The sequence below is a fragment of the Pistacia vera genome, unplaced genomic scaffold (assembly GCF_008641045.1).
Source record: "Pistacia vera cultivar Batoury unplaced genomic scaffold, PisVer_v2 Contig405, whole genome shotgun sequence".
NCBI lineage: Eukaryota > Viridiplantae > Streptophyta > Magnoliopsida > Sapindales > Anacardiaceae > Pistacia > Pistacia vera.
The window spans coordinates 601,168-623,083 of NW_022196230.1; positions in this window are offsets into that span (position 1 = coordinate 601,168).

Below are 21,916 nucleotides of genomic sequence, written 5' to 3' on the forward strand. Positions count from 1 at the left end.
GAATGGCATTCTTCATCAAACTTCATGTGTTGATACTCCATCACAAACAGAATAGTAGAACAGAAAAACAGACATCTTGAAACAGCCAGAGCCTTATTATTCCAAATGAATGTTCCTAAACCATTCTGGGTTGATGCTGTTTCCACCGCCTGTTTTTTGATTAACCACATGCCATCTTCTGTCCTTCATGGTGAGACCCCGTATAGTATTCTTTTTCTTAACAAAGCATTATTTCTTCTTGAACCTATGGCATTTGGTAGCACTTGCTTTGTTCGGGATGTTCGACCATCAGTCACTAAATTAGATCCCAAGTCATTAAAATGTGTCTTTCTTGGTTATTCTCGACTTCAGAAAGGATATCGGTGTTATTGTCCAAGTCTTAATAAGTATCTTGTTTCCATTGATGTTACCTTTCTAGAAGAAACACCATACTTTTCCTCTTCTATTGCAGATCGTCCGAAGGATGATGATAATGATGATTTGTTAGTTTATACCTTCACTTCCCTTGCACCAATATCTGAACTGGCTCTTGTCTCTAACCTTGTCACTATTCTTTTGCTTCCTACATCGGCTCTTATCTCTGATCTTGCTCCTGTCAAAGTCTACTCTCGTCGTCCACCTCCTCTTGTTTCATGTCCGGCACCAACTTTTTCGTCATCCGATCCAGTTTCAAGTGATGATCTTCCTATTGCATTGCGAAAAGGTAAACGACAGTGTACTTATCCTGTTTCTTCTTGTGTTTCTTATGATCATTTGTCACATTCATCATGCTCCTTTATTGCTTCCCTTGATTCTATTACTATCCCTAAAACTGTTCATGAAGCCCTTTCTCATCCTGGTTGGCGTAATGCAATGATAGAGGAAATGAATGCCTTAGATGATAATGGTACTTGGAAATTGGTAGATTTACCTTCAGGGAAACAAGCAATTGGATGCAAATGGGTGTTTACAGTTAAAGTTAATCCAGATGGGTCAGTTGCTCGACTAAAAGCTCATCTGGTTGCTAAAGGATATGCTCAGACTTGTGGAGTTGATTATTCTGATACTTTTTCCCCTGTGGCTAAGTTTACCTCTATTCGGCTGTTTATCTCTATGGTAGCCACTTATGATTGGCCTTTGCATCAGCTCGACATCAAGAATGCTTTTCTTCACGGCCATCTTCAAGAAGAGGTATATATGGAGCAACCTCCTGGGTTGTTGCTCAAGGGGAGTATGGGAAAGTATGCTATCTTCACAAATCTCTGTATGGTTTAAAACAGAGTCTTCGTGCTTGGTTTGGAAAGTTTAGTCAGGCTGTTGAGAGATTTGGTATGCTGAAATGTAAAACTGACCATTCTATTTTCTACAAATGGTCTAAAACTGACATCATTCTTCTTGTTGTATATGTGGATGATATTGTTATTACTGGGATTGACAGTGTGGGCATCACATCTCAAGTCTTTTCTCCATACCCAATTCCATACAAAAGACTTAGGGATATTGAAGTATTTCTTGGGGGTTGAAGTTACAAGGAGCAAACGAGGTATATTCCTCTCTTATAGGAAATATGCGCTCGACTTATTAACTGAGACAGGGAAATTGAGGGCAAAGCCATGTAGTGTTCCGATGGTTCCTAATGTGCATCTTACAAAAGATGGTGAACTATTTGGAGATCCTGAGAAATATAGAAGATTGGTCGGGAAGTTGAACTATCTTACGGTGACTTGTCCAGATATTGCATATTCAGTAAGTGCTGTCAGTCAGTTTATGGCCTCCCCAACAGTTCATCATTGGGCCGCTTTGGAGTAGATCTTGTGCTATTTGAAAAGAGCCCCTGGATGCGGTATATTATATGCCAATCATAGTCACTCTCATATTGAATGTTTCTCAGATGCAGATTGGGCAAGTTCCAAGGTAGATAGAAGATCCACATTAGGCTATTGTGTCTTTGTCAGAGGAAATTTAATATCATGGAAGAGCAAGAAGCAGAATGTCGTGTCACGATCAAGTGCAGAGTCGGAATATAGGGCTATGGCACAAGCTGTTTGTGAAATAATGTGGATATATCAGTTTCTGACTGAAATAGGCCTTGAAACTTCAGTACCAGCGAAATTATGGTGTGATAACCAAGCGACTCTTCATATTGCATCTAATCCAGTGTTCCATGAATGAACAAAACACATTGAGACCGATTGCCATTTCGTCCGTGAGAAACTACAACAAGGTCTGATTTCCACTGGGTACGTGAAGACTGGAGAACAATTGGGAGATATCTTCACAAAGGCTCTAACTGGGATTCGAGTTGATTATCTTTATAACAAGCTGGGTATGATTAATATCTATATTCCAGCTTGAGGGGGAGTGTTACAGATGTATATGACTTCCTAGATTATAGGGATCACATTAAAATCCTTGATTATAGGGATCACTTCTATCCTAATTTAGATTCATCACCTACCTAGTTTAGAACACTGCAAGTGTATATAAATATGTATCCTTTTAAGCTATGAATGAGAAGTGTGAATATTCATTACGTTTATTTACAGGTAGAATTCCCTCCTCAAACCCTAAGCATATACAATAATAAGAATTCAAAACTTTAAAATTTAATCTCACTTCTTGGTGCAAGAATCTTACCTTTGGATGCTTAGGATTGAAAATCTATCAAAAGTTAGCCAAAATCCTATGAATTTCCTTGGAAATTTAATGAAGAAATTTGAGAGAATTTGGGTAGAGAATGGCTTGAATGGAGGGTAGAGTGGCTAGGGTTTCTCTTCTTCAACTCTTAATATCATAAAATAATATACATAGATTTCCATTTTACCCTTGTACTTTCTAAAAATTCCATCTATGTCCCTTAGTCAATTACAAGAATGCCCTCATTTTTATTATCTTCTCCATGTTATTCTATTTCTTTTCACTCCCCACTTTTTCAACTAAGTATGAGTGAAAAGACCATTTTACCCCTAATAAAGGTTTAAGGAATTTTCTTCACACTTGTTCAAGATAACTTTAATAAAATTCAACTAAGGGTATTAGGACATAAATAAAGGTACGTACCTTGATGTGGGCGTTACACCTTGGTTTTATGGTTAATTCATAATTAGACCAAATTTTAATTCCATTAAATATTCTAACCCTTTAGAATAAAACCAATGCACTTTTGCCCCATCATTGAATCCAATTCAATAATAATATTTAATAAATCCTTATTACCCTTTGTTAGTGCTAGCTATCCATGGATAATCATTTCTCACCACTACATTAATTCGGATGTAATCGTTTACGTCCGAACATCATTAATCTGATTAATGATATGTATTACTCTCTCTCCTTGAGCTTGGTTTTATGTGTGACCATTTTGGTTCACTGTGATCTAGCCGTGGGCCCAATATCAGATTTTGATATGTTTCGTTATAACTCTTTATAATCAAAACTCCCACTGATTATGATAGACGTCTAGCAATGTTCCACAACCCCTAAATCACAATGAAGTGTAAACTCCAATGAACCTATTCTGATTGTACATACCATGTAGTCAAATCCCTATTTTATCTAATCCCGATTAAGAATGGTTTATGGTATGTCAAAACCTTTAACTTAATCTTTAATCGAATTGTCAATCAATACAATGGAACTTATTAACATGAAACAACTTTTCATCTGACATTCATTATACTCTAGCCAGAGATTTCCCTTTTCCAATGTTTATTGACATTTGTCTGGGAACTCGAGATTGGACTATTTTGAGTTAACGGATCCCATCTTGACCATCACTCGTCCTCGCACATGAATAACATATGACTAAACCGGCTTATTACGTAAGACATGACTAGTCTCGTGCTTATACACCATATGAACCATATGTATCCTATGCTGAATCCAACCATGATGTCTCAGGTCTAAGGATCAGTGGTACACTAGCACGATGCTACGATGCATCATTGACCACATCCATGTGATTCATCATAATCGGTCGTATTCAATAAATAGTTCACTAACCGTTCATCCATGCTAATGCCTTAGTGACATACCTCTTATAATCACCCACACTAATACCATCACATGATATTCAATGGAGACATTCAACATGCCTATTATGCAGTGTTATTACCCAATTAACATTACTAGCATAGGGAATTCTTTGATGATTTGATCTTCTAAAGATCCGTGTCATCTGGACATTTCACACGCAATATTAAATATAATATAATATAAATGAAGCAGAAAATCAACATGTGAAATAAGAACACTTTCTTTTATTCATAATACATTTACAAGACATAATGTCCAGAAACCGACAACACGTTTGGTTCTTAGGGCATACACTAACAATATGGTTGTGGTAGAGGAAGAAACAATGGAAGAAACGGACTAATTTATCAAGTTTACAATAAAACAGGGCATTCTGTCATTAAGTGTTATCATAGGTTCAATGCAACCTATACCGGTTCCTTTTCACCTTCAGGCAATGCTCTATCACATTATAATGGCTCTCCTGAACCTGGTGGACAAAACAAATATTTCTTTGCAAATGCTCCGCATTCAATTGGTGCTAGTCCTCAGAACTTTTCTAGTTACCAGTCACACTTCTAGTCTCCGAATGGAAGCAATGTCCCTTCTTTCTCAAATTTTGGTATATCTGGTCTGCAGATACCTGGCACTACTAAACCTACTCAATTTATTGGTTTTAGTGTTCCCAGTCAACAAACATCAAGATCAAATGCTCAAGCTCATTTTGCAGCTACTGGCTCAGCTTCTAATCATCATTTTTCCTCCCCATTTCATCATAATCAACATGCTTCACCTATTGCTCTTGCTACAACAGTGACTGCAACTGATCTAGCTTGGTACATGGACTCAAGGGCCACTGATCATGTCGCATCTCACTTGGGAAATCTGAATGTCAACAAGCAATATGAAGGTACTTATCATCTCCAAGTTGGCAATGGTAAGTGTCTCAATATTTCTCATACAGGTCACTCATTTTTACCAAGTCAATTACATACAACGTGTTTACATTTAAAAAATATACTGTGTGTGCCCCAAATTACAAAGAATTTGCTTAGCATATCTAGGTTTACCAAAGATAATGATTTAATTGTAGAGTTTGATGCTAATTCTTGTGTTGTTAAGGACAAGCTAACCAAGGGAGTTCTGCTGCAAGGGGGACTTAAAGTAGGGCTATATCAGTTACTAATCCCATCCACACTCACTTCGAATTCCCATATACCCTCATTTGCTTCTTTGTTTCAGTCTCCTAGTCTCACAATTTTTTTGTCTCAATCTGGTAGCCCTTTGTCTCAATCTAATAATTTTGTGATGAATATTCAAAGTGTGCCTAATTCTGTTCCAGAAGAAAATTGCCCTGCTATGTGTCAGCCTCTAGTTTCTAGTGTCCAGTTTAATACCTCTACATTGACTGATAAGAATAAGCCTAGCTCTGTTTCAGAAGCTAAGTGTTCAGTTGCTTGTAAGCCTCTGGCTTCTAGTGTCTCAAACAATAAGTTTAAGTCTTTTACTATAAACTTTGGTGACAGCATAGTTCCATCAACTGTCTCTTCATGTAATGAGTTTAACACTAATAAAATTTCCAATAACTTGCTTACTGAAAATTCTAATGTGATACTTGTTCCTCATTGCCAAAATGTTGTTGTAGACAGCTCCATTACTACTAGTTTTAATGCTTCCAGTTTTAATATAGCTAATATTTCTTATTCTTATACTGATGTTGTAAATAATTTTGTTGATTCTACCATTGCAATCTCTGCTTGCAATTCTGATAACACTACTAATGCTTTTGGTGATAATGCTTGTTCCACTTCTCATTCTCACACTAATGTTTCTCATACTGATGTTGTTAATAGTTCTGTTGATTCTCCCATTGCAATATTCGCTTGCACTTCTGATAATAGTACTGATGCTTCTAGTGATAATGCTATTTGCCTAACCACTAGTAAATAATATCATGATTACATGTTATGGCATGAGCGGCTAGGTCATCCTTATCCTAGGAGTTCACAAAAATAATTTCTAGATTTTCAAAATAGCACACGCCTTCAGAATTTAAGCTGAGTACCCCACTTTTTTGTGACTCTTGCAAGCTAGGAAAATTACATTAGACCAATTTTCCTCCTTCACAATCACACACCACTTATCCTCTAGAATCAGTCCATAGTGATGTATGGGGTCCTGCCATTTTTGCCTCTATAGAAGGGTTCAAATACTATATTCATTTCTAAGATGATTTTGGCAAATTTACTTGGTTTTTTCCTTTTCGTACTAAATCTGAAGTCAAATCAGTATTTATAAGTTTCACCACTTAGTCGAAAGACAATTTGATGTAAATTCAAATGTCTTCAATTTGATCAGGGAGAAGAATACAAAGCTCTCCTCCCTTATCTCATAGATCAGGGCATACAAATCAGGAATTCTTGTGCATACATTCATCAACAAAATGCAAAAGTGAGAGAAAGCATAGGCATATAGTTGAGACAGGTTTGGCTCTTCTAGCCCATGCATCCATGCCTCTTTATTACTGGTGGTTAGCTTTTGAGACTACTGTTTTCCTTATAAACAGAATGCCATCTGTTACTCTTAATTTTGTTACACCTTGCCAAAAGTTGTTTCATCAACCTTCTATTTATGATACTCTTAAGGTCTTTAGCTATTCTTGCTTTCCCTATCTAAGAGTTTATCACAAAAAACAAGTTCAACTTTCACTCTACAAAGTGTGTTTTTGTAGGATACAATTTGTTCCATATACGTTACAAGTGTCTTAAACTAGATGGTACCATTGTTATTACACCAAGTGTTTAGTTTAATGAGAGCGAATTTTCTTTTAACATGCATAAGTTTGTTGATAATCAGGTTTCTCCTTTAGTGTCTCAGTCCACTTCAGATACTATGACCTCTTTTCCTTTTGTTGCCTTACCTTACCCTAGTTGTACGGCTTCCTCTGTCCCTCCTGCAGTGCCTAAGGTAACACATTGTCCTGATATCTCAACAATTGGTAAGAACTCTACTTTTACTCCATTATCCTCTCAACAATTATTTCTTATGATTCATTACCACCACTGTAATGACTTCTTTCTACTATCATATTCATACAATATATTAATAAAAACACAAATTCACTTATCAAAATAGTTGGGCCCAAAAATTTTATTTACTTAATATATACATTCTTTACATAGTACAGTATCATTTGTACAAAAAAACTCTCAAAACAGTGGACAGTGTAGCCAAGTCTCCCCGCTTGCCGATGTCCATCCGACCATGTCCTCACCTATGTCCTGCAAAAACATAGAAAACAACAGGGTGAGCACAAAGATACTCAATAAGTAAATCCTCTACTCCACTATCCCCGTGTATCACTCTTCAATTCTTTCCTTACTCTTGTCAGTTTCTCTTATTCAATCTCTCTAGTTCTTTCTCTGTTTCTACCGTTCTTTTCTTTCTTTCTATTCTTTCTTTCTCTCTCTATTCTTATCACCCATGAGGGATATCATGATAAAATGTACGGATAAGATGCATATGCACTAATGCAAGGCAATGCATTTTCTCTCTTTTCTTTTCTTTCTATTCTTCTCTTATATTTTCTCATTCTTTCTCATTCTTATTCTTATTCTTTCTTATTCTTACAATCGGTCTTGGTTGATGCTGGATTCGGAAGCCTTGGCCATGTGAGTGTACTCTCTCTCGTGTATAGCCCTCATCCGCATGTATTCTCACGGCTATACGAATTCTTTTTCTCATTCTCATTCCGCTCTCTCATGGCGGAGACCGCTCTCTCACAGTGGTTTACATGCGGGTAATTTCTACACTCACGGGCTCCCTATTGCACAACCTATTATCTTTTCTCTTCTTTAGCACTTTTATTCATTTTATTCTCTAGTGCTAACTCTTTGTTTCTCTTTATTCTAAGAGAAGTAGTTCTTTTCTTGGCCTTTATTCTTTGAATGTTTCTTTCACCTTACTCATATTTCTTTCTTTGATTATTACACATATAAACATATGCATATGGATGGCTCATGCCTAGAATCTTTCTTATATGCACTCATAAAATGCAAATATGCTATGTTGCATAAAGTAAGGTTCTCTACTTCTGCTCATGCTTCTCTTAGGCATTTCATCAAACAATATGTGTGCATACAAAACCCTACTCTAACTATAGTTCTACTTCTTTCTTAACCATCCAAAATTGGAGTTCAACTCCTTCAAATCATCACACATCCTACAAAGAAAACACACTTCAAATATTCCTCTCAAATTCTTCAAATTCTATCCATACTTCTACCAAATTTTATCAACACAATCCACCCTTCTCATGGTGGAAATCTCTCCATAAATCAACATTGAACTCATTCATAAATCCATCAACTCATTTCAAACATAAAAATTCAAGCATTAATCATATACAAATCTCTATACATCATTCAATCATGCAAATCACAACTTAGGTGGATTTACTTACCTTATACTCATGTAGAATCCACTTAAGCTTTCTTCTTTTGATGGCTTGATGCTTTCTCTTAAACCTTAAACACAAACTTAGTAAGGATCCTACTCTTACACCAATAAAATTCACATCTAGAGTAAGGATTCTTACCTTTAAGTGCTTAGGATCAACTTGTATCAACTTCAAGTCAAAAGCCCTCCAAAAATCCTTGGAAAAATTGAATGAAAGCTTGAGAGAATTGAAGGATGGAAGAGGCAGTGGAAAAGAAAGAATGAAAGGGTTTCTAAAGCTAAACCCTTAATATCTCATATTTTCTCCAGTCTTTCCCATTTTACCCTTACTCTTTCTTAGAATTCCACCTTTGCCCTTTAATTCTTTGCAAATGCACCCCCATTTAAACTATTCTCTATGCAATTTCCTTGCATTTCACTCTCCACTTTTCCTGCTAATTAGGGGTAGAATGGTCATTATACCCCAAAGGAAGAATTCTCTAGAAACTCATAAGGATTTTCAACCGAGTCTTCGCCGCGACGAAGAATTCCAGGGCTTACAGACTCGTCGCCGCTGCGAAGTCTGCTTTTCACAAATTTCAACAAGACTTCACCAATTTCAGGGCATTCATGCAATTTCAACACATACACACTTAACTGAGGGCACAAAAATAGCTTTAAGGGCAAAATAAGCAAATATGAGTTACGTACCTCAAGCGGGCGTTACAACCACTAAAAGAACACATAGCAACTAAACACATATTAGAATCACTTGCTACTGTTAACACACTACCTAATCCATTACACACCTCACCTTCTTTCCATCATAATTTGTCTCCTAACTTAATATCACCATTTGCCACTATCCATCCTATCTCATTAACAAATACCCCTTATCCCCCACCTACTATTTCCTCTTTACCTTGCATTACCTCTCGGGACACTTTACCCTCTTGTCTTCTTGAGGTTGATCTTACCTCCTTAGACTTCCCTAGTGATCAACACATTTTCAAGCCCTTTGCTCAAAACACTCATCTTATGCAAACTAGAGTAAAATTAGCTGCTGCCAGTTCAAGTAATGGTACCAAAATAGTTCTTGCAACCACTGTTCCAGAGGCTAGTTTAGTACCAGAAGCTCTTGCTAGCAATGAATGGAAGGCTGCCATGCAGTGTGAGTATGATGCTTTAGTCAAAAATCAAACTTAGAGCCTTATTCTTCCTACTGTCGAAATGAATATAGTAGGGAATAAGTGGGTTTTTCGAACGAAATTCAATGATGATGGATCCTTGCAAAAATATAAGGCCTGGTTGGTAGAAAAAGGATTTCAACAAACTCCTAGTTTATATTACTTTGAAACTTTTAGTCCCGTGATCAAACCTTCCACCATTAGGATTATTCTTACTCTTGCAGTTACAAATGGTTGGGATATTCAACAAATTGATGTCAATAATACCTTTTTAAATGGTGTTCTAAATGAAACTGTTTACATGAAACAACCTGTTGGTTTTGAAGATCATTCTCAACCTTCATTTGTTTGCAAGCTTCATAAAGCTCTTTATGGCCTTAGGCAAGCCCTAAGAGCCTAGTTTGACAAACTAAAACATGCTCTTCAGCTCAAAGGTTTTCACAATGCTGTTTCAGATTCAAGCTTGTTTGTGCTTCAACAATCTTCTGGTATTATCTATGTCCTTGTTTATGTGGACGATATTCTAATAACAGGTTCAGATTCTTCATACATTGCCACTCTAGTGCAGAATCTAAATTCTGATTTTGCATTAAAGACTTTTGGCTCTTTAAAGTACTTCCTTGGATTAGAGGCTAGTAGGACTTCCTCGGGCATCCACTTAAAGCAAACAAAATATGCTACTGATCTTCTCACTAAGACCAGGATGTTGGAGTCTATTAGTTGTCCTACACCAATGGCTACAGGTGTCAAGCTATTCCCCAGTGACAACCCACTCTTTGACAACCCAAGTTTGTATAGAAGCACCATAGGGGCTCTTCAGTATTTAACCTTGACTAGACTTGATATTAGCTTTACTGTTAACAAGCTAAGTCAGTTTCTTCAAGCTCCAACTGATCATCAATGGCAAGCTTGCAAAAGGGTACTTCGATATGTCAAAGGTACACTGGATTATGGGTTATTCATTATCTATGGAATGCTATGTTGATGCAGATTAGGCTAGTAGTGTGGAGGATGGACGATCTACTAGTGGCTACTACATTTATTTGCGACCCAATCTCATCCAAGGGAGTTCTCGAAAGCAAAAGGTGGTAGCCCTCTCCTCCACTAAAAATAAAATATAGAGATTTAGCTCAAATTGCTACAAAAGTGGCATGGCTTAATAGCATGTCCTTTGAGTTAGGATTGACCATTCACCATTTACCCATTGTTTGGTGTGACAATGTTATTGTATGAGCTTTAGCTACAAACCCTATTTTCCATGCTAGAACCAAGCATATTGAAGTAGATGTCCACTATATTAGAGAGCAGGTGTTAGCCAAGAAAATTGCAATTCAATATGTCCCTACTAAACTACAGATTGCAGATCTCCTCACCAAAGTACTACCTGCAGCTCAGTTTGCAACTCTAAGGGCTAAGTTGAATGTTCAAATTAATGATGTTCATGAGCAAGATTCTGTCTCAGTTACTTCCTCTTCAACTCATCAATAATTTACCAAGATTTCTTAGTCACCTGATAATAAAGGTATTTGAACAAACTACAGTTATCTGCTTCATTCACAATCTTTGCATATTAGCTTATCACAAGCTCTGAATATCAGCTTACTTTGTCTGCTCAATTCATGATTGCTATGTTTGATGTGAAATTCCAGTATGATTGCAAGATGTGTTGACACTTGTGATTAAGAAAGTGCTCTGTCCTAAAGTTGGCTGTGCTCTGGAATTACTCTCTGTTCTGAAGATGGTTGTGTTATGGAATTACTTTGGCTGTGGTTGAGTTCTGATGTTGATGTGAAATTCTAGTTTTATTTTTTTTTATTTTTTTTTTATTTTTTTTTATTTTTTTATTTTTTTTTTTGCAAAATGTGTTGACATTTGTGGTTGAGAAATTGCTCTATTGTAATGATTGGCTGTGTTTTGGAATTATTATGGTCATGGTTTATTCTAATGTTGGTGTGAAATTCTAGTACTGAAGATTGGTTGTGTTCTTGAATAACTGTGGCTGTGGTTGAGTTCTGATAAGGATGTTGCTATGGTTGAGCTATATTGTTTCTGAAGTTATGGTTCAATAGGAAAAGTTGTTTCTTATGCTAGTAAAATATAGTTTAGCTTTGGAAATTATGTAGTTTTCTGCTAAAGATTATGCAGTTTTCTACTGAAGATTATGCAGTTTTCTGATGGGGATGTTGTTATGGCTGAGTTCTGTTGTCACTAAAGTTATGGTTCAGCAGGAAAAGCTCTTTCTTGTGCTAGTAAAATATAGTTCAACTCTGGAAATTATGTAGTCTTTCTGTTGGAAATCATGTTGGCTATGCACTACTTAGTTGTTTGGATTTGAGCGTGTTCTCTCTCATATTGGCTATGCACTACTCAGTTGTTTGGTTTTGAGTATGTTCTTTCTTATGTTAGCTATGCATTACTCAGTTGCTTGGATTTGAGATAGGCAGGTTCTTTGGCTCCAATTGTCCTTATTGAAATACCAAGTTTTATCTTGAGAAATTAGCATAAGCTACGTGGCCTTGTTTGAGGGAGCATATTAGTCATAGAGCAATTGGAAGCAAGATCAAGCATATGGTTATGTTTGAGAAGGAATGTTGGATATAAAAAGATAAAGTGCCAAAAACAGTGTCATTTTAATATGTGCTAAATCACTGCCGTTTTGTAAAGAACAGTTGTATGAAAAAGGAAGTATCTTCCCTAACAATATTCAATTTCTATTAAGAAGAAAAATTCATTTTTGCTCCTTTCAATTACTCTCTCAAATTTTCTCATTTTCCCACATCTCTCACAACTCTGACGTGGCAGCTCGCAATTGGTCAACTCCCAATTAATTAGTGGGACCCATGCGGGACCCATGTAGGACCTGTTGTAAACTGAGCAATTGCAAACTGCCACATCAGGTTTGTGAGAGAAGGTTGTTGGTATAGTATTATTCTTTATATAGTAATGATTATTGACTGAAACATGGACAATTTGATTCTTTTGATATGGATACCATTTGCATTGTATTTTCTATTCACCAAATTTAATAAATCACCAAAAGAATAATATATTTGCCTTATTTAAAAAGGAAATGAAATAATAAGAAAATTAATAGTTAGTTTTTCAGATAACAAAGACATTATGAAGTACTCAATTAAGGGACTTATTAATTCAGATTAATATTTACATCATACTGAATATATGCATGCGCATAAACCCATTTCAAAATAATGAGGAGACAAACCTGCGCAGATTACACAAAATGGGAACACTAAAAGAAGAATATTGTTTTTCACTCCAAACTTCATTCTATATTAATTAATAACTCAATGCAGCTTAATTATAGTCTATGGAGGAAGGCTAAGGAAATAATATTTTGAATTTTGAAACGAAAGATTGCATATAAATATAGAGAGAAATAAATGATATGCAAATATTTAGCTGTAAATTGAAAAAGTGATTTGCAATCATCTCGGGTGAAAATAATAAAAATCAGTAATTATCATTTGTTATAAAACCCTCCTAAAGGTAATATATAGTAATATGTGTATCATTTTACTAATTGATCATTAAATTTAATGTTATGGACACAGCTCAAAACAAACACATATGCATGCAGAGAATATGTAAATTTAATATTGAAAATCAGTAATATGTATGCATAGAAACCCATTTTAAACTAATGAGGAGACAAACCTGCGCAGATTACACAAAGTGGGAACGGTAAAAGCGTAATATTGTTTTTCACTCCAAACTTCATTCTGTATATCAATTAATATCTCAATGCAGCTTAATAATAGTCTATGGAGGAAGGATAGAGAAATAATATTTTGAACATTGAAAGGAAAGATTGCGTATAAATATAGAGAGAAATAAATGATATGCAAATATTTAGCTGTAAATTGAACAAGAGATTTGCAAGTCAGATTGGGTGAAAATAATGAAAACCAGTAATTATCATTTATTACATGACTCCCTTGAAGGTAACATACAGTAATATGTGTATCATTTTATTAATTGACCATTAAATTTAATGTTATGAACACAACTAAAAACAAACCATATGCATACACATATGTATGCACAGAATATGATATGCTTGAGCAGATTACACAAAGTGGGAACATGAAAAGCCTAATATTGTTTTTCACTCCAAACTTCATTCTATATTAATTAACTAGATATGGGGTTTGCGCGTTGCGCGGGTATGTTTATTTAATATTTTTGGAATATGTTGTAAACAAATTTATTCTAACAGAATAAAGTAAATAGATTAAGAGATGAAAATTGTTAGATTATACAAGTTTTAGAGTAAATATAACTTCTATATATGTATAGAGTTGTGTTAACATAAAATTAATAATTGTACCTTTATAATTATTAATATCAATTAATATTATGAAGATTAATTATTTGAACATAAAATTTATATTGAGTTCATTTTCAAGTTTGATACTGACTGGTCATTTTTTTTCTCATAGTATAGGATTCTTTCCAACCAAGGTTTGAAAACAGACTAACTTCCATCTTTATACGTTTTTCTTGAAAATGGTTAGATTTTTGGAATGTCTATATAATGTACTTATATAATTATTGTTAGTACTCATCCAATGTGTAAAGATGGAAGAATTAAATCAAAACTAACGTGTTATGGTGGAGAACAATTTTCAATCAATTAATGAGCAACACCAAAATCAAAATAAAATTGAATATAAAGAATAAAACTTTTATTATAAAAGAAATAAGTACATCGCTTTTTTATACTGTGAAGTGGGTTTGGACGATATAGACTTTATTTTCTATTTTTCTTATAGTTGTTCAGTTTCTCTAGTGCATATGCATACTTTCTTTTGTTTAGGTTATAAATAATATCCATGGCAGATTCCATGATTTGTAACATTTGGTCAATGACTTCTCCGAATTTGTCTCTTGCAGTATGTAGATCATCTAGATTGCTCTCAACTTTTTTGAAAATCTCCCTCAATTATGACATTCCTTGAAAAATGTCTAAACCAATTGCAGAAACAATATACAATCAAATTTTATAAATATATGGAAAGGGTAACAAGAATGTGTAAATATAATTATGAGATGAACTCTCAACATATAAAAAAAAAAAAAAAAATTTAATGGTTTTATATTCCCACAAATATGTATCATTGTTTTGTTTGTGATTTTGTAATTTAGCATACAAAAGATGTGGAACATTTATACCTTCTTGTTGCCTTGGTGGATAATTATTGTTGTTGAGGTCGTTGTTGGTATTCGTTGCTTATTCTTTTGGTTGTGATGTTTTGTCAGCCATTTTCGAATTAAGTTTTGGAGAAGAAATGAACAATTAAAGTGTATAGTATCTGAAGAAAGTTAAATGGGTAATTGATGCCAGAGTAGTATTTATAGGAGAATAGGATACGAAAAGGTGGAATATGAACATACATCTGGTAATAAATAAATATGTCGATCGAAAAAGTGTTAATAATTATTTGGATAAGGTAATACGAAACATTCGTGGACTATCTGTACAATATTAAAGAAAATCGTAATAAATATTTTGTTAAGTGTGTAGCATATTAGTTAGGTAGTTAATAATGGTTCGGCAAGATGTTGAGTTATTATGATAAACAAACAATGTGATTTACTAATAATATAATCTTATTGATACATTTTTAAAGAATGGACAATAAATATTTTGTCTAGTATCAAAGTCATAGATGATATGATAATGTCACAATATATTTATTAATTTATTAATTGTGGTTCGATAATATGGTTATGAAACATGCATATAATTCGACTTTGATCTTGTTTGATCAATAATGATGCAAAAGTTTTTTTTTTAAATGTGTAATAGAAATGGTTATTTCTAGTTTTTTTTTTTTTTTTAATTAAGATTATAATATATTTAGATTAATGTTTGTTGTATATGTTCAATTTTTTAACATAATGTTTGAACAATTTCTAGGGTATTGTATCACACAGTATGAAAGTTGCTCTGGGAAAATTAACAGACATATAACAATAGATAGACACGTTGATTGAAAAAGTTTTGACAACTTGTAGCAAAACTATTTATGGCACATTAAAGGAGAGCGTAATAAATAGTTAACAGTGGTTCGGTAGGTGGGTTTCCAAAATATGTTGCGGTTCGGTGTAGAATTCAATGTAATGAATAATGGAATGAAAATTTATTTTTAAATATTATAGGAACAGTATTTAGATTGTTTTTTGTCGAACATGTTTAATTATTTGAAATTGTCATAATCATTGGTGTTTAATATTTTTATTAAATATTGTTTACATTTTACTAATCATTGTAAATTTTGTGATGAATTTTTCTTTATAAATTATTAAATATTTGGATCAATCACTGATAATTGAGTGAATTTTAACTTCTATTTTCATATTAAACTAAAAAGCATTTAAATTGGTACATGTGCAAGAAATTACATAAGAAAGTTACTAAAAATTAAATTTCATACAGACTATTTGGTAATCCACGTTACGTCTATGACATATGATATTTTCTGGTGACGTTGATCTATCCCAGTGTATACGATTTTGATTCTCCTTGTTGCAAGTCCCAAATATTCATCTTTTAATGAGAATTGTTGCAATTGGAGACAGGGACTTGAATTCTTTCCTGCAATATTCTAGTTTGTAGAAATGATTAGGTAGTTTTACTAATTTCATTTGAATTTGTATACTTCTGTTTTCATGTATAGTAAGGAGAGTTTGAATTTGTATACTTCTGTTTTCATGTATAGTAAGGAGAGTAACGGCAGTGTGATATATTGCTTGCATTTTATATTTTTGGCAAATTGTAATCAGTAGTTTTAATCCCATATATGTATCATGTTCGATGAAGAACAAATGTGTTTCCAGTAGTAGCAAAACTTGTTTATTTTCTGCTTTTGCAAGTGTCTTCAGAATTGAAAGTCCCGCTGTTGTTATTATTGGTAGTGAAAGAATAACATGAAGAGGTGGCGGAAAATGTAGATTGATAGCATGAAAGGGTTGGATTAATAGGATTCAAATTTTTTTTCGAACAAAGCTTGAAAACATTATACCCTTTTCTTTGCTTAAGGTTGATGAAGCCAAGATTCAAAGAGATGAATCCCCCAAACTTTAACACCACCTTGAGAGAGTGAGAGATAGCCGAACCCTAAGAGAGAGAGATTGATTTTCTTTTGAGTGAACAAAATGAATCCTTAACCTAAAATGCAACCATTTGCATTTATATATACATGGGCCATTTTGTAATTAGGTTTTTTTTCACTTTTGTGCCCCAATAAAATCTTATTTTAAAAGGAGCCCATGTATTTATTATTTTACCCTTTGAATAATCAATATTATTCAATGGCCCATGTAAACTAAACTAGTTTACATTAACAACCCACAAGTTTACCCTTTTGCCCGTTAACTATTAAAAGGGTATTTTAGTTCATCTCATTTATCTTAACGCTTTAAGATATAATAATTAAATACAATTAATTATTGCTTGACCATTTTAACCCTTAAAATGTCACAAATAATTTTCTATGTAACTATTACCATAGAAATCTTGTCATTACCCTTGGAAGGTGCTAGCCCTTTTCGGATAATCATTTCTCTCTCTTATTCTTTTCTAACTTCTCAAGGCTATTGGTGTGACCATGTAGGTCCACCATGGATTAGCCGTGAGCCGGTTCTGGATGAATCCGAAAACCTGTCCGGAGGCCCAACGACTATAGTAAACATCTAGCAATATGCTATAATCCCTAAACTACGATGAAGAAATACTTCATCGAACCCATTTCAGATCATATGTACCATGCAGGTAAAGTCCCTCCATTGATATATCTTAATCGAGTACTGTAACACCCACATGGAGGTACGTAATTTAATTTATGTTCTTATGCCTTCAGTTGATTTTTGCTAAGGTTGTTTTAAGAAAAATGTGAAGAAAATGCCTTAAACTTGCATTAAGGGTAAAATGGACTTTTCACTCAAAATTAGTTGAAATTGTGGGGGAGTGAAAAGAGATAGAATTTCATGGAGAATGCAATAAAAATGAGGGCATTATGGTAATTGACTAAGGGACATAGATGGAATTTTAAAGCAAGTGCAAGGGCAAAATGGGAACTAATATATAATTTTTATGTTATACCAAATTGAAGAGAGAAACCCTAGTCACTCTTACCTATATGCACGCCACTTTCACCTCCATATTCTCTCAAATTCTTCAATTCTTCTTCAAAGGAAATTCAAAGGTTTTGGGTGTTTTTGAGTAGATTTTCAATCTTAAGCTTCTATAGGTAAGATCCTTGCACTAAGAAGTGAATTTTAGTTTTTAAAGTGTTGATTTTGATGGTTTATGCTCATAGGATTTAAGAGGAAGAGAGTTTGATCAAAGGAGATTCTTAAAGGGTTGAATTTGCTCATATCAAAGGTAAGTAAATCCTACCCTAAGTGTGATTTAAGTTATGTTGTGTAGAGAATTTTCTTTGTGCATATATATATGTTATATGTGGAATTGTTGATGGATTTGGTGTTGAATAATAATTAGAATCTATCCATGAGAAGTTGGGTTGGTGTATGTGATACTTGATGAATGTTTGGTTGAGATTTGGAAGAGTTGAAGTGAAAATTTTGAAGTGCGTATTTTGGGCAGATTTGGAGTTAATTATGGAGGAGTTTATTCCAAGTTTTTGGTGGCCTAAAATAGAGATAGAAGTGTAGCCAAATTAGTGTTGATTTGTGCACATGAATTGTTTGATGAAATGCCAAGGAGAAGTGCATGTATGAGTATGATTATGTGTTACCTTGGGATGTGTTTGTAGAGGGTAGAGGATGACATGTTGGCATTCCATAATGCATAATTGCATTTAAATATGTAAATTTAGAAAGAATTATAAGCATGAAACCATCTACATGCATATATATTCATAAGAGCATGAAAAAGCCCTAAAATATGTTAAAGAGAAAATAGAAAAACATGAGAATATTAAAGGTATTCAAATCTAAAATTTTACCTAAGGAAGTGTAAAAAGATAAAAAGAAGAGAAGGTTGTTGCGATGGCGAGCTCGTGAGTGAAATAGTCCGACATGCACGCCGCCTTTAGTAAGCACCCTCAGAATTCAGAAAGAAGAAATGTACAGTCCGTTAGAAGTGTGTGTGGGTGAGGACTGTACCCAGAATTAGAGAATTCACTCACACGGCCAAGGCTCCAAATCCATGCCTCAACTGAGTACGATCAGCAAGAATAGAAAAAAAAAAAAAAGAATAGAAAAGAAAGAAAGAATAGAAAGAAAGAATAGAAAAGAAAGAAAGATTAGAAAAGAAAAAAAGACTAGAAAAGAAAGAAAGAAATAGAAAAACAGAATAAGAAAAATAGAAAAGAAAATGCATAATTTATGCATTTGCATCATGAATATGCATAATACCATGCTCATTATCATGGGTAGTGAAAAATTTAGAAAACAGAGAGCAAAACAGAGAAAGAATAGAGAAAGAACAGAGAGAAGAACAAGAAAAGAGTAGAGAATAATCGGGGAATGTGATGTACGAAAACAAAATTTGGAATTTTAAGTAGCAGAGAGAGAAGGGTAGCATAGCAGGTTTACTTACTGAGCAATTAGTGCTCACTCTGTTGTTTTTAATGTTTTTGCAGGTAATAGGTGAGTTGCGGTCACACGGAACATCGTGTAGTGGATGGGTTGGGCTACACTGTCACATTGCTATTTTGAGTATATTTTGTAAATATTTGTATATAAAGAAAAATTAAATATGGGCCCATACTTTGTTACTCGTATATATGTGTATTTTCTTATATATATTGTTAATGAGATTTATTAATTATTTTACGAGTATACTAGCTAGAAAGAAAGCATTACATTTTTGGTATTAGAGCAAAGGTTTTGGGATTTGACAGCGTGCCTCTCCTGCCACGTTGATGTTTCATAGCTGATCGCTGTAAGTTAATTCTTTCCTTACTTGTAGTAGTTGAGTGAATTGAGTTCACTAACAATGCTGGTTTATGTAGATGAGACGTAGAACTCGAGGAAGCAGTAGGAAGGAAATGAGCACGGGTGAACCTTCAAACCCTCTAGAATCTACTCCTCCTGTCCTCGATGAAGCGAGGATTCGTAATATTATACAGCAAATCTTGGCAGAAAATCGGGGAGGCTCCATACCAGAGAGAGTTGAGACCCTGGTGATTGTACTGACCCCCAAAGAGGAGAGAAAGAGGCTGGTACCCCTAGTAGTGCAGAATCATATTGAGCCAATTTATGGGTTGCCTAGTCAACACCAGCCGTTAGAATTTAGGGGTACAGTGGACCCACTAGTGGTAGATGAGTGGTTCAGATCAGTGGAGCGTACGACAACACTTTTCCCTATGACAGACCAGGAGAAGATTCAGTATGCCAGCTTTTTATTTAGGGGTGATGCCCGTATATGGTGGGAATTGATGGAGGATACTCATGATACAGCTTTGATGACTTGGGGAGATTTCAGGAGATTGTTTGAGGCAAAATATAGAACAGTTGATCGAGTCCATGAAAAGATTCAAGAGTTTATTAGTTTGCAACATGGGGCTAATTCAGTGAAAGAATATTAAGTGAAATTCAATTCCCTGGCAAGGTTTGCGCCAGGAGTAGTGAGTACACCAGAGTTAAGGAGAGATAAATTTGTGTATGGGCTAAAACTAGAAATAGCCCGAGATGTGATGGTCGGTGCCCAGCCCCCTCAGACATACAATGAAGCTTTGGAACGAGCTTTACGGGCCGAAATATTTGTGAATAAGCTAACTCCGACAACCCTATTAGCAATAGCCCCTAGTGTTCCACCTCCTGCTCCACAAAGAGATAGAGCTGATACCCCTACGAATAGAGGGGTGAGAAATAAGAAAAAGTTTCAACCCAAGAAGAACAAGAGGGATTGGCAGAATAAAAAGCCGAGAACTAATGAAGTTCCCCAGTGCTAGAAGTGTGGAAGAAATCATTATAGGGAGTGTCTTTGAGATTTGGGCCGAAATGTATGTTACAGATGTCGGCAGCCAGGGCATATGATGAAAGATTGTAAAGCTCCTCCTACACCCGCAGCACAGACATCTAGAGGTATTAATGCTCGAGTGTTTATAGTACCTAGAGTGAAGTTAAAGCTAGTCCATCCGCAGTTACTGGTCAGTTATTATTTCATTCAATTCCTCTTTATGCACTAATTGATTATGGAGCCACACATTCATTTATTACACATGGGATTTTAGAGAGATTAGGTTTAAAACCGATTAGAGTGGATTGTCCCATTAAGATAGAGTTACCAGATGGTGTTAGTGTAGTAACTCAAGAGATGCTTCCAGGGGAGTCCATAGTGATCCATGGAAGGGAGTTGCCAGTAGATTTGATAGTGTTTGATATGCCTGATTTTGATGTTATTTTAGTCATGGATTTCCTGGGGAGGCTTGGAGTAGAGATTGATTGTCGGAGAAAGAAAGCAAAATTAATCTTGATGTATGGATAAGTTTAATTTTGGCGAGGGTCACCAGCTTAGTATGTTAACCGCAGTGTGAAAGCCAGAAGATGTTAAGAAAAGGGTGCTCAGGATATATTGCTCATATAGTGCACATAGTGATGTCCCCAACCAGAATTCAGAATGTACCAGTAGTTCGGGAGTTCTTAGATGTATTTCCGAAAGATTTGCCGGGTTTACTTCCGAAAAGAGAAGTAGAATTCAGTATTGAACTGGCACCAAAGACCGCACCAATTTCTAAAGCCCTTTACCGGATGGCCCCAACCGAGCTTCAGGATTGAAAAAAAACCGCTTCAGGAACTCTTAGATAAGGGTTTTATTCGACCTAGCCATTCTCCCTAGGGTGCTCAATTTTGTTTGTGAAAAGAAAGATGGATCTCTACATATGTGTATAGATTGCAGAGAGTTAAATAAGTGACAGTGAAATAATACCCATTACCTCGCATAGATGATTTGTTTGATCAGTTAAAAGGAGCAGCAGTGTTTTCAAAGTAGATTTGAGGTCGGGTTATCATCAAGTAAGGGTTGCAGAGCAGATATTGCCAAACTGCTTTTCGGACCAGATATGGGCATTATGAGTTTGTGGTGATGCCTTTTGGGTTAACCAATGCCCCAGCAATCTTTATGGACCTAATGAACAGGGTGTTTCAGGATTGTCTTGATCGATTTATAGTGGTGTTTTTGATGATATCTTGGTGTATTCTAAGACAGAAAAGGAACATGAAGAACACCTAAGATTGTGCTACAGCGATTGCGAGATATAAGCTGTTCGCCAAATTTTCTAAGTGTGAGTTTTGGCTAGATCAAGTTA